General features: G+C 44.1%; 1 long non-coding RNA gene across 2 annotated transcripts; it reads left to right on the forward strand.

Moving 5' to 3' along the window:
* Positions 1-1,841: 1,841 nt before the first annotated feature.
* LOC132671209 (uncharacterized) lies at positions 1,842-14,046 on the forward strand. 2 transcript variants are annotated; one of them, XR_009607002.3, is made up of 4 exons: positions 1,842-2,256; positions 5,519-5,590; positions 8,921-9,280; positions 12,990-14,046. It is a non-coding gene; the product is annotated as an uncharacterized LOC132671209 (long non-coding RNA). The 2 variants fall into 2 exon arrangements; XR_009607001.3 differs by lacking the exon at positions 5,519-5,590 and having other exon boundaries at positions 1,843-2,256.
* The last annotated feature ends 1,662 nt before the right edge of the window (positions 14,047-15,708 follow it).

Consider the following 15,708-nt stretch of genomic DNA (forward strand, 5'->3'; position numbering starts at 1 on the left):
ACTCAAGCACCTTTGGGCTGGGACCATTGAAATGATGGACTGTTATGGTCTTCCCTCTTAATGCTCGCTTAATGCCTGTTCAGGGAGCACTTCATTTACACATCATTTACATGCTAGGCTTATGCAATTTTGGGTGAAAATTCAGCATTGCTCTTGCACAGAGGCCATGTTTTTATTTAAATAAGATGAGCCCCAGGTACCCTAAGTGCAGGCCTGCACGTGTATTTCTAAACTATTTGCAGTAAGCCTTATCACAGAATTACATGACAATTTTTAATGAAAATAATGCTCAGTTTGCAAAGGAGGAAAAATAGGCTGAAACAAGGAAACATTCGTATTTTGCTTACGGTAATTCTTAAGAAGAATTGAGAAGAATTACAGTCCTGTGTAATAAGCTTTAGCTGGAGGTTTATTACCTTATCTACATCCTTGGTTTGATAGATAGTAGGAGTACAACTGCCTGTATAATACAGACCTTGGAGCAGTCGGTCAAACCATTATGCAGTATATTCACTGGACACTTTGAGATTATAAAGATTGTTTCTGATTTCCACGTCATAGAATTAAAAAGCAAGGAGATGGCATTACATATATACAGAAACAATCCAGATGAAAGATCAAAAAATATAGGAAAGACTATAATGGTCCATGGAAATCTCATCATACCCAGATACTGAAACCAGAAAATTCTTTTTCAAGTCTGAGCTCTATCAGGTTGAAGAAATGACTGGGTAACAAACGAGGTCTCTTTCCTTAAAGATTAAATAAATAAAGACGCATATTTCACTTACTTACGGTGATTATAAATAAACAGGGCAAGAATTGTAAAGTCATCGCCAGAAGTAATGGTATCAATCACTTGTAGTCTATTTCTATTCTTTTTTTTTTTAATTTTATTTATTTTTGAGGGACGGAGAGAGAGTGTGAGGCAGGGAGGAGCAGAGAGAGAGAGAGGGAGACATAGAATCCAAAGCAGGCTCCAGGCTGTCAGCACAGAGCCGGACGTGGTGCTGGAACTCACGAACTATGAGATCATGACCTGAGCTGAAGTCGGAGGCTTAACCGACTGAGCCACCCAGGCGCCCCTATTTCTGCTTTTTAATGGGTGTGTAAAGCAACAAAACATGCAATTTCTCAGACTGTTCCTTTAACTAGAATTGGAAATGAAAGCGTTATTTGGGGGATGTTTCTCTGAATGAAGAATATTGATATTTTTAATTGAACTCCGAATTGAATTTCCGATAAACTGGAATTCAGGGCTTTCTCTCCAACTACATGGAACATTTTAGCAGATTAATGACTGATCATTTCAAGAGTCAAAAGGACTTGAACTGGCTTTGGGTGTGAGAAAATGAATCACCGTATTGCCATTTTAAGAGTTTATTTGGCCGTGGTTTGAGGTACATTAACAACAAATAGATTTCCAAGGCAGAGTGTTGATATTACTCATTTACAATGGGTGACCAGTTGGCGATAATGTACCCTGTGTAACATGTTGCACCTGTCCTAGCCAACCTCAGTTCCACACCTACGGTTTAGAAATGCCGCTTCTCTTCAGAGATCATGAAGCTGCAAATGACTCTGTGTACCTGACTCGCAATTCTTTTTCCTTCTCACGGCCTTCCATGCCTATAAAACTTTGGGTTCGGCCGATTTGGGTGAGTGTTTTCTTTCTGGCCTACACATCTTGACTTAGCACGTGTGGATGGGCCTCTGTTATACACATGACCGGGGCCCGCGAGATTCTGCGGTCCTTGCAGAAAAGGTATTAGAAGACAGCGGAGGAAAAACGGAGGATACGAACACCAAAAGACAATTCCCCAACCAGCATGAACAAAAGATTTCCTGTAGCCACGGAGAGCCCTCCAGGACCCCACATCCCCCCGAATGGGGGTGTTCACACGCCTCACGAGTAGCAAATGCAGCGCTGGCGGACGGTGAAATACTGACTCGCCTCTGATTTGCCTTTTGCTTGTTGAGCCTCCCCAGTCGGCAGCCTGTGTTTTTCCCCCAGCAGCTTCGCTCCCTGTCTGCTTCCGCTTCAGGTGCTCGGCAGCCCCTTGGCTCTTCGCCGGTTCTTTCAGCTGGCAAGCAGCTTGCCCTGCGGACCCGGAGCAGCTATGGCTCAGCCGGGACACAGCGGGTGGAAACTCCACAGGCCCGATCGGTTGTGTCCTTGGCTCATTTAGGCTGCGACTTCAAATACACCCACCCACCCTTCCAGCGCACAGAAAGCACAGCACCTGATGGCTGCAGGTTAGAGATGTGTGGACTGAGGCCACCAAGGGGGACGCAGGGATGAGATTTTATTTGTGTGATCTTGCTTGCTCATCTTTTGTAAGAGCCCGATTTCACAGTTTGTTTTGTTGCTTTTCAACCTTATACCACCAACACTTGGCTTTGTGGATCGTCCGCCTTTTACTTTTGTTTTCTATTTCATTCACTTGTGTGTTTACATTTTTAGCATCTTTTTTGGTTTTTCTTTTAATGCCCTGAATTGGATGCTTAGCTCATTAGTTCTTAGTTTCTAAATGATCTAACTTATGCATTTTAGGATATACATTTCTCTCTGAGTACAATTTTTGCTATATTTGCAAGGTTTGGTGTGTAGTATTTTCATTATCATTAATTTTTTTAGAAGCACCTTATTAATAATTCTAATATTTCATGTTTAAATGATATTTTGGATATGTTGGGTAAAATAAAATTCACTTCATCTATTTCTTTTTACTTTTATAATATGGCTACTGCAATTTTTAAATTAGATATGTGGTCTGTATTTGTGACACTATCATATTTCTTTTCTTTTTTTTTTTAAATTTAAATCCAAGTCAGTTAATATATAGTTCAATAATGTCTTCAGGAGTAGGATTTAGTGATCCATCACTTACATACAACAGCCAGGTGCTCATCCTGACAAGTGCCCTCCTTAATGCCCCTCGTCCATTTAACCCATCCCCCCGTCCCTCCAGCAACCTTCAGTTCTCTGTATTTAAGAATCTCTTATGGTTTGCCTCCCTCTCTTTTTTTATCTTATTTTTGCTTCCCTTCCCTTATGTTTATCTGTTCTGTTTCTTAAATTCCACATATGAGTGAAATCATGATATTTGTCTTTCTCTGACTTATTTCACTTAGCATAATACCCTCTAGTTCCATCCAGGTTGTTGCAAATGGCAAGATTTCATTCTTTTTGATTGCTGAATAATACTCTATATATTTATATATATATGTATATATATCGCTGAGTATATATCCATATATATATGGATTGCTGAATAATACTCCATATATATATATATATATACACACACACACACACACACACACACACACCACATCTTCTTTATCCATTTATGGACACAATCTCTGGACCCATTTTTGCTTGCTTGACCTAACAATAATTGAGAGAGATACAATTAGATCTTCCTTTATGATGGTAGATTTGCCAATCTCTATGCTTTATGTATTTTGATACCTTTTTTTTTTAAGTCCATGCAGGTTTGAGATTGTTGTATCTTCCTGGTGAAATGATTCTTCTATCATCATATAGTGGCCTTCCTTCTCTGTACTTTTTGGTCTCAGGATCCCTTTATATTATTAAAAGTTATTGAGAACCCCAGAGAGATTTTGTTTGTAGAGATTATATCTACTCACATTTGCCATGCTAGAAGTTAAAACTGAGAAAAGATTAAAATATTTATTTAATAATTCATGAAAAAATAAGAGCAACAGTCTCATTGCCTGTTAACACAAGTAACATTCTAAATTTTTTTAAAGTTCTATTTTCGGAAACAAAACATAGAAGAGTGCCATCACTTTATATTTTTATAGATGTCTTTAATATCTAATTTATTAGAAGACCACTGGATTCTCACATCTGTTTTGGCATCTAATCTGCTGGGGTGTGTTGTTTTGTTCGAAGTTGACGTATAGACAAAAAACCCAGCTTCCCACAGATATGGTTGGAAAAGGAAGCAGAACTGTCATAACTGTTTCAGATAATTGTGGAAATTCATTCTTGATACTACTCTCAAGCTCAACAAGTGGTAGTTCTAGATGGTTAATTCCAATATGAAGTTTGAAAACAGATCGATGAAATTTTCATATTCTGTTATATTGTAACCCGTTGATCTATCTTGTACTTTGCATGGATCACTTACCCATGCATGGCTTTATGTTATTCATTGTTCATTTGGACCATAATGGTTCACCGAGCTCTGTAGATCTTCTAAATGTTGACACATTTCATTATACAGTATAAGAAAATCACATTGTACTGTGCATTGTATGTAATGAACTAACTCTAAAAATGTTTTTTGAGAGAGAGAGAGAGCACAAGTAGGGGAGGGGCAGAGAGAGAGAGAGAGAGAGAGAGAGAGAGAGAGGGAGACACAGAATCTGAAGCAGGCTCCAGGCTCTGAGCTGTCAGCACAGAACCCAATGCAGGGCTTGAACTCACGAACCGTGAGATCGTAACCCGAGCTGAAGTTGGGCACTTAACCGACTGAGCCAAACCAGGCACCCTTGTAATGAACTAACTCTAGCTTCAACTCTGCTTCCAATTCACTGTCCTTAGAAAGTTATTTTGAGCTTTAGTTTTCCCGCGTGTAAAACGGAGGTGATAATTATGCTTCTCTCTCATGGTGTCTTGGAGGAAGAAATTTGATAGTGGTTGTGAATGCATTTTGTGAATGTTCTGATGCAATCTGGACAGCTGTAAGGATTGAAAGATTAGAAAATAGTGTCTTTATTGTCTCTTCTTTAAAAGTGTCCAGATACCAACCTTTTAAATAAAGGCATAGTTATATTATCATGCAGAGTCTCCTACCCATAATGTAATTGATAGAAGATTCTTTTTATTTTTTTGCCATGGGGATCAGTAAAGTAATTTGCATTTTGAATGAACAAAGGAACACATTTAGTCCGTTGATGTGTTTAGTTTTCTTGAATTGGGCCTTGCTAACGATGAGGTTCAACTTTTCCATTGTATGGAAAAAGTAGCTGAAAACCTGATTTCAGTGACTTGCCCAGGGAGGGACATAGGCCATGTGAAAGGCAGACTTGGGTCAAAGTCTTCATTTTCTGATGCCAGTGTTTGTTCCATTATACTGCCTCTCAAATTTCTATTGGTGACATTTTGGGTATCTTCAGAGGGAGGAAGAGAATGTATAGGTATTATTTTTATTTTTTAATTTCTAGCTTTCTAAAATCAGATCATCCTTTTCACCGATTCTTTCTGAATGCCTGGCAACCTTCTGAATACTTGAATTTTTTTTTTTTGTCAGTGCATTTGAAGGTCAACACCTCTTCAAAGGAAAAAAATAAGAACATTGAAAAAAGTTTTCAATAGTCATCACATCATTTATTTGCTGACTCTGTTTGCATAGAATTGCTAACCGGCAGGGTACACGATCTTGTAAATTCATAAGGGCAAAGGTTTAGTGAGCTGCATTGAATGTGGAGTCTCTTTTTCAGGCTGGCTTGACATCACACTAAACCTGTTTCCTTCTATTGGCAGGAACTTGTACCAGACCCCAGGCTCCATACTGTGACCCATTCAGCTCAAGATTTTATCGGGCAGACATTGCCAGTATGTATTCCCTATTACAGCAAAAATATAGTTTACACATCGATCAAACTTTGATGGCACCCCTAGCAGGGTTCAAAGTTCACAGGGGTACCATGCATGGAGGGGAATGAGGTGGATGGGAGCAGTTGCCATAATGAAAGCTCTGAGGATGTTAGGCCCTGCCTCGCTGCCTCTGCCTCTCCCAACTCCTTTCCAAGGGATCATCATGCCCTCCTCATAGAACCTGTGCTGCCCTCTCTTCTGAACTAACCAGGAAATGCAGCCAAGGTTCAGTATTACCCACCTCTCCTCCACTCCCTTGCTTATTCGGTGGGGTTTGGGATGAATTTTCTCCTTCCCTGTCTCAACAGATAGAGGCCATCAGTCTTGTTTGTTCCTAAGTAACATTCACTATCAGTGAACCTCATGGCCCAAAGAAAGGATCCCAGGAATCCGAGTTGCTTTTGGATTATCTTCTCTTGTGTTACCTCCTGCCTCATCCCTAGCCCCTTCCCATGATGCTACTGGCTTCCTCTGAACCCCAGAGTGGTGTGTAAGGGCCTGTCAGGGGTTTCTGCCTTAACTTTGCTGGCGTTCTTTCCCGGGATGGAACCCTAATCTTGAGAGTGCGGCAGGGCAAGGGGATGGGACTGGGTCGGGTGGGGTTGGGGGAAGTGGAATTGAGAAGTTATCCTCAAGTGTTGATCGATTCATGGAGAAGATGTTGGAGCCTCTGTTTCAAGTCCAATGAAATATCCTCTAGAATTATTCCCAGAACACACACACACACACACACACACACACACTGAGCTTTGCCTAAGGGGCAAACTCTATAAACATATAAAGAACATAAACTTCGAACAAAGGAACACATTCTAAACTTTAGCCCTAAGACTGGGCCCAAAATGAATGTCCCTTCCCCACAGAAGAGCGAACAAACAGTCCCCCCCAAACAACAAATCAATAAAACAGAGTCACAAGCAGCACAGCAACTGGCAGGTTCACAGACTCATTCTGCAGTTAATGATACAAATACCAACCGAATGTGCCTGAGTCTCGAGCCGTCCATTCAGATGCAGGAGACCATCTACAGTGTGAGAGAAACCGAAGATACAATAGGCACCAAATTATTTGGAGAGAATATGAGCCAAATACCCAACCGACCAAACAAACAAAAAATGTGGATGAGAAAGAAATGGCTGAATATACTGAGTTATGTAAGAGTCTGAGAAAGAATTCATAGGGTTTCTGGAAACACAATTTCATCAAGAGCTGGAGGAAAATGAAAAGGAAGACAGCAGGCGTAATTGCCATGAGCAATCGTTTCCTGCTGAGACAGAAGAGTCTTACTATCAGCTCTGTAAGAATACATCCAGGCAAATACAGAAAACATGGAAATAAATACTTCTCATAAAATCAAGATGGGAGGACAAAAGGGCACCCAGAGACATGCCATGTGTAGCAGAAAAGAGAGTGGGCAAAGGCCAGATAAGGTGATAATAGAAAAAGAGAAGTGAGAAAATTACATCTCTGTGGGCATCATTAGGGTGAAGGAAAGCAGGCAAATAGAAAGTGCTTAAAATGTAACAGAGTGAAGCATCCAGAATACCACAGGTCAAATCCTGTTAGAGCAAATAGTGTCACAAAGGAAATCTCTTTATAACGAAAAAAGGAAGAGAGTAAGTGCAGGAGAAAAAGTGGCAGCCAGAAGTCAGGAGAATTGGGTTGTAATTCAGGTTCTTTTACCACCTTGGCTCTATTTCCTTGGGGGTATTTGCTGACCTTTTCTGGGTCAGAGCTTCCTGGTCTGTAACTTAGCCCAGGATGGTGATCTGTGACTTTTTGACAGCATGACCCCTTTAAGAATCTGATGAAATTTACACATTTTCTCAGCAAAGTTAACATGGCTTATACTAGATTTTTCATACCGCTTCCAGAGGGTCTTCTCTATTTTGGAAGGGGACACTGGACATGAGGTTTAGAATTGCAACCTAGCCTGGGCTTTTCCAGCTTGGCAAACCTATGGGTCTACGATTTCCAGGTGGTAAGCATCTGCTGATTGCACACAGTATTGAACTCAACACAGTGAGGCACAGAGCAGACTGCTAGAGCTGTGGAAAGGGGGTTCTTCTCTTAGCAGTGGAACCTGAAGGAGAAAGGCAGTGGGGGGATTGGTAAGCAGGCTCGCCATACTTGCCTCTTCTGCTTTAGCAGCACTGGGTCTTTTTTTTTTTTTTTTTTTTAGTTTGCTTGTTTTTATTTATTTATTTATTTATTTAGAGCAGGGGAGGGGCAGAGAGAGAATCCCAAGCAGGCTTTGCCAGACCAGAGCTCGACACGGGGTTTGATCTCATGAGCCGTGAGATCATGACCTGAGCTGAAATCAAGAGGCAGACGCTCAACTGACTGAGCCACCCAGGTGCCCCGTCACTGTTTTTTTGTTTGTTTGTTTGTTTGTTTTAATCCACTTGATACTTCGGTGAAATGTAACCTAACCTACTGTCGGGGCGTGTTTGGGCTCAATTATTTTTATTTTGGTTAGCTCATGTTCTTTGCCTTGCCCCACCCTCTCCCTCTTTCCTTTCTCTGACCTCCTTTCTGCATCCTCCCTTTTCCTCCCTTTTGATGAAATGATGAAGTGATTAAGGCTGGTGCCTTGGAGGTGGGTGACTTTAGAAAGAACCTTCCATGTGCTGGAGGTGGTGCCAGGACAGACAGAACTAACAAAAAATATAAGACGCGTCTCTACTGTCGAGGAATTTATAGGGTAGCTGGGAAGATGAGCTGCGAACAGGTAAAAAGTGCAGGCACCATATAGGATTGGCGCACGAGAGATTGTACAGTAAGGGAAGGGGCCTCAGAGTGTGTGTCTGCCGTGTGGATGAGCCTCATGGGCTCATGCTACAGGTTTCAAGTTTTTGAGTCAGTGGGCCCGGGAAGGTGTCGTGGAAGAGAGCCACCTTGGTGCTGGGTGGGCTGGGCCTGGAAGGGTATGTTTGGTACTGATGGTTGGGGAAGTTCCCTGGAGGGGGTGAGAGGGCATTTGTCTTAGTCTGCTTGGGCTGCTATAACAAAATACCATAGATGTCATGGTTTATAAACCACAGAAATTTATTTCTCACAGTTCTGGAGGCTGCGGGTCCCAGGGAAAGGTGCCAGCAGAGTTGGTACCTCGTGAGAACCTGCTTCCTCCATCACAGACTGCTGTCTTCTCCCTGTGTCATCACGTGGTAGCAGGGGTGGGAGAGTTCTCCGGGGTCTTTTCTAAGGCCACTGTTCCCTTCATGGGAACATGAACATGTCCATGGGAACATATCCAAGTTCACCTTTGTTCTCTCCTTTCCCTTCCAGGGGTCTCTCAGTCTCTGATTCAGATTACAGTTTAGAACACAACATGGCAGGCCACGTCAAATGGAGCCAATCTTTGAACTAAGGAGAAGAGCTCTTCTGCACCTACCAGGAAATGAAAGAAAAGCAGGAGTGCCTACTTTTCTGGAAAACCCATTCATTCATTCAGTAAATATTCATTGGACATGCGCTATGTGTCAGGCATTGTGCTACACTGTGGGAATACAGCAGTGGACAAGACATAGGTGGTCCTGAACTCTTGGCATTCAGTGAAGGAAAGCCAGATACCAACTTGCACCATGACCGGGAGCCCTGTACTCAGAGGACATCTGGCTATAGCACTGTTGACCTTTCTGATTTCAGGTCAGTTTAGAAGTCCGATATATCCTACCTTTATTCTATCAACACCTGTTCTATTATTCAGTTGGGGGTTGGTTGGTGGGGGCCACCGTGAGCAGCCGCTTACCCAGGAGCAGAGTCTCTGATTCAGGAAAATGACAAACATACTGAGAGAACATATAAATCGAAACAGTACATGGAGTCCCAGCATCCAGTTCCAGATTAATGAAGCTAGCAGTGTGGCAAACGCGCCGCATAGAAATCCTCCTGAAGGTTGGGAGAGGTACATTATAGCGATTGGTGGTTTTACCGAGAATACAAATAGCAGGTAGGAACATGTCGAGCTTTTGAAAAAATGCCAAAAACTAGGCAGCACAACAGAGATAAATAAAATACACAGTAAAGAGGCAAAATAATAAAATACTGTAATTTGGCCTCCCAGCATGAAGGAGGGAAGCTGAGACTGGAAGAATGGATTAGAATTCATGAGTCATTTGCTTGGTTTTGAACTGACGGAGCCCCAGCTGGCTGGAGAGGCCCGAGCGAGCGGGTTGTTCTTGCTTGCAACCCTGAGATCCCTGTAGAGTGGACTGGCTCTCCCAATCTTTCTTCTATGAGGCTAACCATTTATTTATTTATTTATTAGCAACAACTTTGGGCCTAGTACTGTGCTAGGCATTCATATGAATTACCTTTCGTCGTCACAAAGTCCTGCAAGGAACGTATGAGGAAGCCAGGGCTCAGAGATGTGAGTGACCTACTCTAAGGTAACTCAGCTAGTGTGGAGGCCACAGCTAATCCCAGTCTTTCAGACTCTGCTGTTGCCATCCCCCTACTGTGGCCTCCCACCTCCCCTGTCCCATGGCTTTCTGTGCCCCTTGGCACTTGACAAATGACGTCTGGGTGAGAGGCAAAGCAAGAGCTTCATAAAAGTGAACACCAGGGAGCCATGCAGGCTAGAAATATCCCCGTCCATCGATAAAAGGCAGGGGCAGCCTTTTAATTGCCTACTTCTGGGGTTACCTTACGTCAGGGTCTGCTACTGGCATGATTTAAGAAACAGGTCACATCTTGTAGTTCTGAAAAGTAGGAAAGTGCTTAAAACAAACAAAACCAAACTCCACTTGATTAGAGGTATGTCAAAGGGAGACCGGAGCCAACTGGAAGAACTCTCGGTGGCCAAAGGTGGACCAATTTAAGTGACAAAATAAAATAGAATTGGATTATAACCCGAAGTGTAAAATAAATATCCCAGAGTCCATACTGGTTCCAATGACTGAGCAAATAAATAAACAAAGGAGAAGGCACGAATGTCTTGTGCAGAAGAATTCCAAATGATTTATGTAGATACCTCCCTCTCGAGGGGGCACACACAGCTTCCCATCCCTTAAATGGAGGCAGTGACTTCTTTCCAAAGAGTACAGTGTGAATGGGGGTGTAGTGGTGAAATCTGACAAATACTACCTCAGCCAGATACTCAAGGCCCACATCTACTGTGATAAGTCATGTTGACGGTATGTACTCTTGATCTCATGTGATGACAGTGACACTTTACCTCTTTGACCTTCATCCCAAACCTCCAAAATCCCGGTTAGAAGAGCATTCTATAGAGCGATTGCCCAAACCATGCAAAACTGGTCAAGTCATCAATAACAAAGAAAGTTGAGGGGCACCTGGGGGGCTCAGTCGGTTTAGTGTCCGACTTCGGCTCGGGTCATGATCTCACAGCTCGTGGGTTCAAGCCCCGCATCGGGCAGACAGCTTGGAGCGTGAAGCCTGCTTCAGATTCTGTGTCTCCCTCTCCCTCTGCCCCTCCCCAACTCGTGCCCTGTCTCTCTCTCTTTCTGTCTCTGAAAAATAAACCCTAAAAAAATTTAAAAAAATAACAAAGAAAGTCTGAAAAGCTGTCAGAACCAAGAGAAGCCTAAGGAGACACAATGGCTAAATGTAATGTGATGCCTGGATGAGATCCTGGAACAGAAAAAGGACATTGGGTTAAAACTGAGGAAATCTAGTAAAATGTGGATTTCAGTCAAAAATAATGTGTCAGCACTGATTCATTAATTGTAACAAATGTACATATTAATGAGGGATGTTAATATTAGGGAGAACTAGGTATGGGGGGTATATGGGAATTCTCTGTACTCTCGTCAATTTTCTGTTAATCTGAAACTGTTCTAAAAAGGAAAGTCTATTTAAAAAACAGGTTAAATTCTAATAGTGAGATATTTTGAGCATGAATTTAAGCTGTCTCATGTGGACAGGGAATATTGCCTTATTGCAACTCCAGTCCTGTACTTGACCTTCAGCTCATACCAATGGCTGTCTGGGTGCCCTTTTGGCCTTTGGAAAGGTTTGGTAGAGGGGGCCGCCCACTGGGAAGCCAGTGGGTACAAGAAACTAAGCCTCGTACCTCCTTTGTGACTGAGACTCTTGCAGGTGAGGGCATTGATGGGCCGTATGTAGAGGAGGGCAGTTTAGAGGCTTGAAACTGAATTGGCTGGGACAAGGCTGGGCTGGGAGAAGGGGTATTAAGAACAGCCTCCGAGGTGAGGGTGGGCTCCTGGCCTTAACCCCCACACACCGGCAGGCCCACTTTTACACCAAATCCTACGTTTTGTTCTTCCCTCCATTCATGTAAGTACATTTTCACCAAGCACTCTTACGTGCCTTACATTGTGCTCTGTGTTGGGTCTGTAATACTTATATTCCAGTAGGAAAGATCAAAGTAAACTGATAGATGATTCCAAATCTGATAAGCCCTTGAAAGAAACAGGGTACTAGGACAGGCAATAAGGGGAGGGGTCCTAATTTAGATGGGATAGTTAGCCAAGGCCTTACTGAAGAGAGGACACTCAGGCTGAGGCCTGAAGGATAAAAGAGAGAAGTCACGCAAAGCATGGAGTTCTGGTAAATGGAACAGCATGTGTGAGGGCTCAGAGGCAGGAATGAATTTTGCATGTTTGAAGAACTGAAAGAAGCCACCTATAAAACAGTTTTATTTTTATTATTATTTTTTAATAAACCTCTTCTTTTTAAAATGCTTATTTATTTTGGGGGGGGAGCAGAGGGAGAGGGAGAGAAAGAATCCTAAGCAGGCTCCATGCTCAGCACAGAGCCTGATGCAGGGCTTGATCCCAAGAACTGTGAGCTCATGACCTGGGCCGAAATCAAAAGTCAGACGCTTAACCAGGTAAGCCACCCAGGCACCCTATAAAACAGTGTTTTTTACACAAAAATGATGATCTTTAGATGCAAACAAGACAGAACATAATTTATATTTTATTCCGTTTCGTCTTTTTCTTTACACTTCATTCCAGAAATTGAAACATATAACTTTGGTATAGTTGTCATCCTTTGTAAAATGGTGTTTTTTGACCTTTGCTAAGTAAACGGAAGTCATACAGGCTGACTTCTCCACGTGGTCTGGATGTAGCATGACACATTTTTCTTTTCTTTTTGTCTCTCTATTGTTTGGGATCCTTCTCATCTGGTGGGAGCAGAGTCTTTTAATAATCAGTAGTGCAGCCAAGCTGTGCGAGGTGATTGATCTGAGCAAAGAGGAAGTCTGTCTTGTTCCACTCTGAAGATCAGGACGGTCCTAGGCCTGCTTGCACGGAGTGCGGTCAGCATGGCTGGGGGGCCTCTAACTATCACCTCAAAGGTCTTCAACTGATTTGTTCCATCTACCCCCCAGTGGGGATGTCTTGTCACCCCGTCTTCTGTTCTTTAGCCTACAGGTACCCCGGGGTGCATTGAAGGAGGTCGTCCATGCGCAGAAGGCTGATGGGTCTGCACGAAGACATGGGCCCTGAGTCTCTCCTGATGAAGGGGCGGTGGGTTGCATGTTGACCACATGCACACCCCCCGGGTGCAGAAGGAGAGTCAGCTGGTTTGGGCTCGAGTGCCAGAGGGGGATGTTTCTTGCCTGCAGGGCGGTCAGGGTGACCCATCCTCTGCGGGCTCCCTTTGTGGGTAGCTTTCCCAGGCTCAGCCCCCAGTTCAACCTCTCTTAGTCTTGAAGAGATGCAGACATGCTTCCCCTTTCCTTCCTGCGTCTCTCAGAAGGACAGAGACAGAGAGATGAAGACCCATCAGAGGCTGACTCTGTATAGACTACCAAGGGACTTGGTGGGAAAAGAGCAGGCTCAGACCCCTCCCTGGGCTCCAGTGGGCTTGTGGTTGGCAGGTAGCATGTGGATGCTGTTTCCGTCGCAGGCCTGGAGGGAGTCCCTGCCGGGTTGAAGAGTGGGAGAGCCCAGCCCTCCTTCTGGCTACCCCGAGGTCCATCTCTGCAGCCTTTAACAGACTTCCACATGTTTCTTTTTTCCGTCTTATAAGCCCTTGGGATTTGGCCCACTTGTGTCTCATTTCCAAATTCTCCCTCTCCTGGAGCTGTCTTCAAAGGCGGCTGCGTCGTTTCCATCAACCCTCCTTCCTTGTTCTCACTGAAATAAGTGCACAGTGTTTTTCATTTTTAAGAACTTTTTACAGTTAGTGTCTCCATGGAGATGACACAAGTAACAAATATGCGGATAGGAACACAGACCCAAGAAATAGCAGTTGAGGGGCGCCTGGGTGGCTCAGTCGGCTAAGCGTCCGACTTCAGCTCAGGTCACGATCTCGCGGTCCGTGAGTTCGAGCCCCACGTGGGGCTCTGGGGCTGATGGCTCAGAGCCTGGAGCCTGCTTCGGATTCTGTGTCTCCCTCTCTCTCTGTCCCTCCCCCGTGCATGCTCTGTCTCTCTCTGTCTCAAAAATAAATAAACGTTAAAAAAAAAAAAAAAGAAATAGCAGTTGAGCACTGTTCTGAGTTTTACCCTGGGATAGAAATGGCCTCGGCTTTTCCCAGCCCTCCCCTCTCCACCCCCTTCTAGGTGGTATTTGTAATGATTGTCCTGTCCTGCCTTCTCCAGGTTAGGAGCTGAACCAAATACCTTAGATTTTGAGGTAGGATACGTATTTTGAGGTAGGGGTCACTTCCGGGATTGCCAGTCATATCTTGACCATAACCGGCTCCCTGCAGAGGGCACTTCCTGTGGCTCTCCTCAGGCCATCTTGCCTGCCCCCGGGCAGCTGCTTTTGGTGTTTCTTGGTAGTCCCTGTGGTGTCTGCCTCTAGGTGTCCTCCCTGGGGCCCCAGCCCTCTTCTCTCTTCCCAGTTTGATTTACATCTACCTTAGCTATTGGCAAGTTGTTGCAATCTTAGGTGAACAGGCCTACTCCTTCAGCTATTGCTTTATAACACTTTTGGGGGCGCAGAGGGTCTTATGAATGGTCACTGTTGCCCAGTGACCACAAAAGGGAGGTAAGAGAGCTAACTGGTTTAACTGGTGGGTTTTGCAGTCCAGTTAGTTCCCTGGCCTGTGGTGGGGCCCCACCACTTGACAGCCCTATGACCTTTACAAATTTACTTAGCTCCTTCCAACAGGGATAGTAATATACGGACACATATAGTTGTTCAGAAGGCTAAATATAGAGTTCTCAGAACAGGAGCTGACTTGTGGAAGATGCTTCATCAATCAATGTTGACTGAAATCATCTCCACTTTGGAAGCGGGGAAACTGACACCTGGAGAAGTCAGGTTCCTTAGCCAAGGTCACCCAGCTGGGAAGCGGAGGAGACAAGTTTTACACTCATGGTGGGCTGGCTCCGGAGCCCTCTCTCACAGGGTCGCTATGCAGCCCTGGCTGACAGTGAGCTCCATCCTCTCCCACAGCCTGACTCACCTGTATCAGCCCCTCTGACAGTTCCACGTGGCCATTTCGCTTTTTTACACGCCCATTTCGCTTTTTTACACGCCCTCTGGCCGTCATACCTGCGTGCTGACCAGGCTTTACTGAGCCCACTGGCTACCTAGTGCCTGCTGTAGCATCTGGCCCATCTGGCTGATCGCTCCCTCCACACATTTCCTTTGCTCTGTGTGATCCATCACCCAGGTCCATCTCTTGCCCTCAGGGGAATGCTCTTGAATAAGACCAAAAAGCCTAAAACACACAGAACAATAACCCATCCTATTTCCACCAAGGGCAGGGCGGTTCCCTCGCGCAGGTATGGGCAAACCAGTTCAGGTGCAAAAGACAGCGTCTTGGGCTTTCATCCAAAACTCAAACAGAACACACAAGCGCTAATTTATTTTTAGGTTTCAAATTGTTCAGGAAACAAGGTTCCAGTTTTCCATATCCTTGGTTGTTCGTGTTTTATCCAGGTTCATAAGGAAATGTTTTGAAATACCACAAGAAAGTCTGAGGTGGGGGAGAGAGCGCCGAGAGGAAGGAGTGGGGGAGAAGGAGCTTTGCTTTTTGATGGTGAGCAGGAAGGTCGGAAGATCTTGGAACGCAGCCGGGCTTTGTCGTATTTCTGGCCCCATTGTAAAGCCTGAGGTGGTTTGGCTAAACATCAGAATGTGGGGGCGTTTCTTTGAATCAAGCTTTATTGCATAGGGCACATATAG

Source organism: Panthera onca, chromosome C1, assembly GCF_046562875.1.
Source record: "Panthera onca isolate mPanOnc1 chromosome C1, mPanOnc1 haplotype 2, whole genome shotgun sequence".
Classification (NCBI taxonomy): domain Eukaryota; kingdom Metazoa; phylum Chordata; class Mammalia; order Carnivora; family Felidae; genus Panthera; species Panthera onca.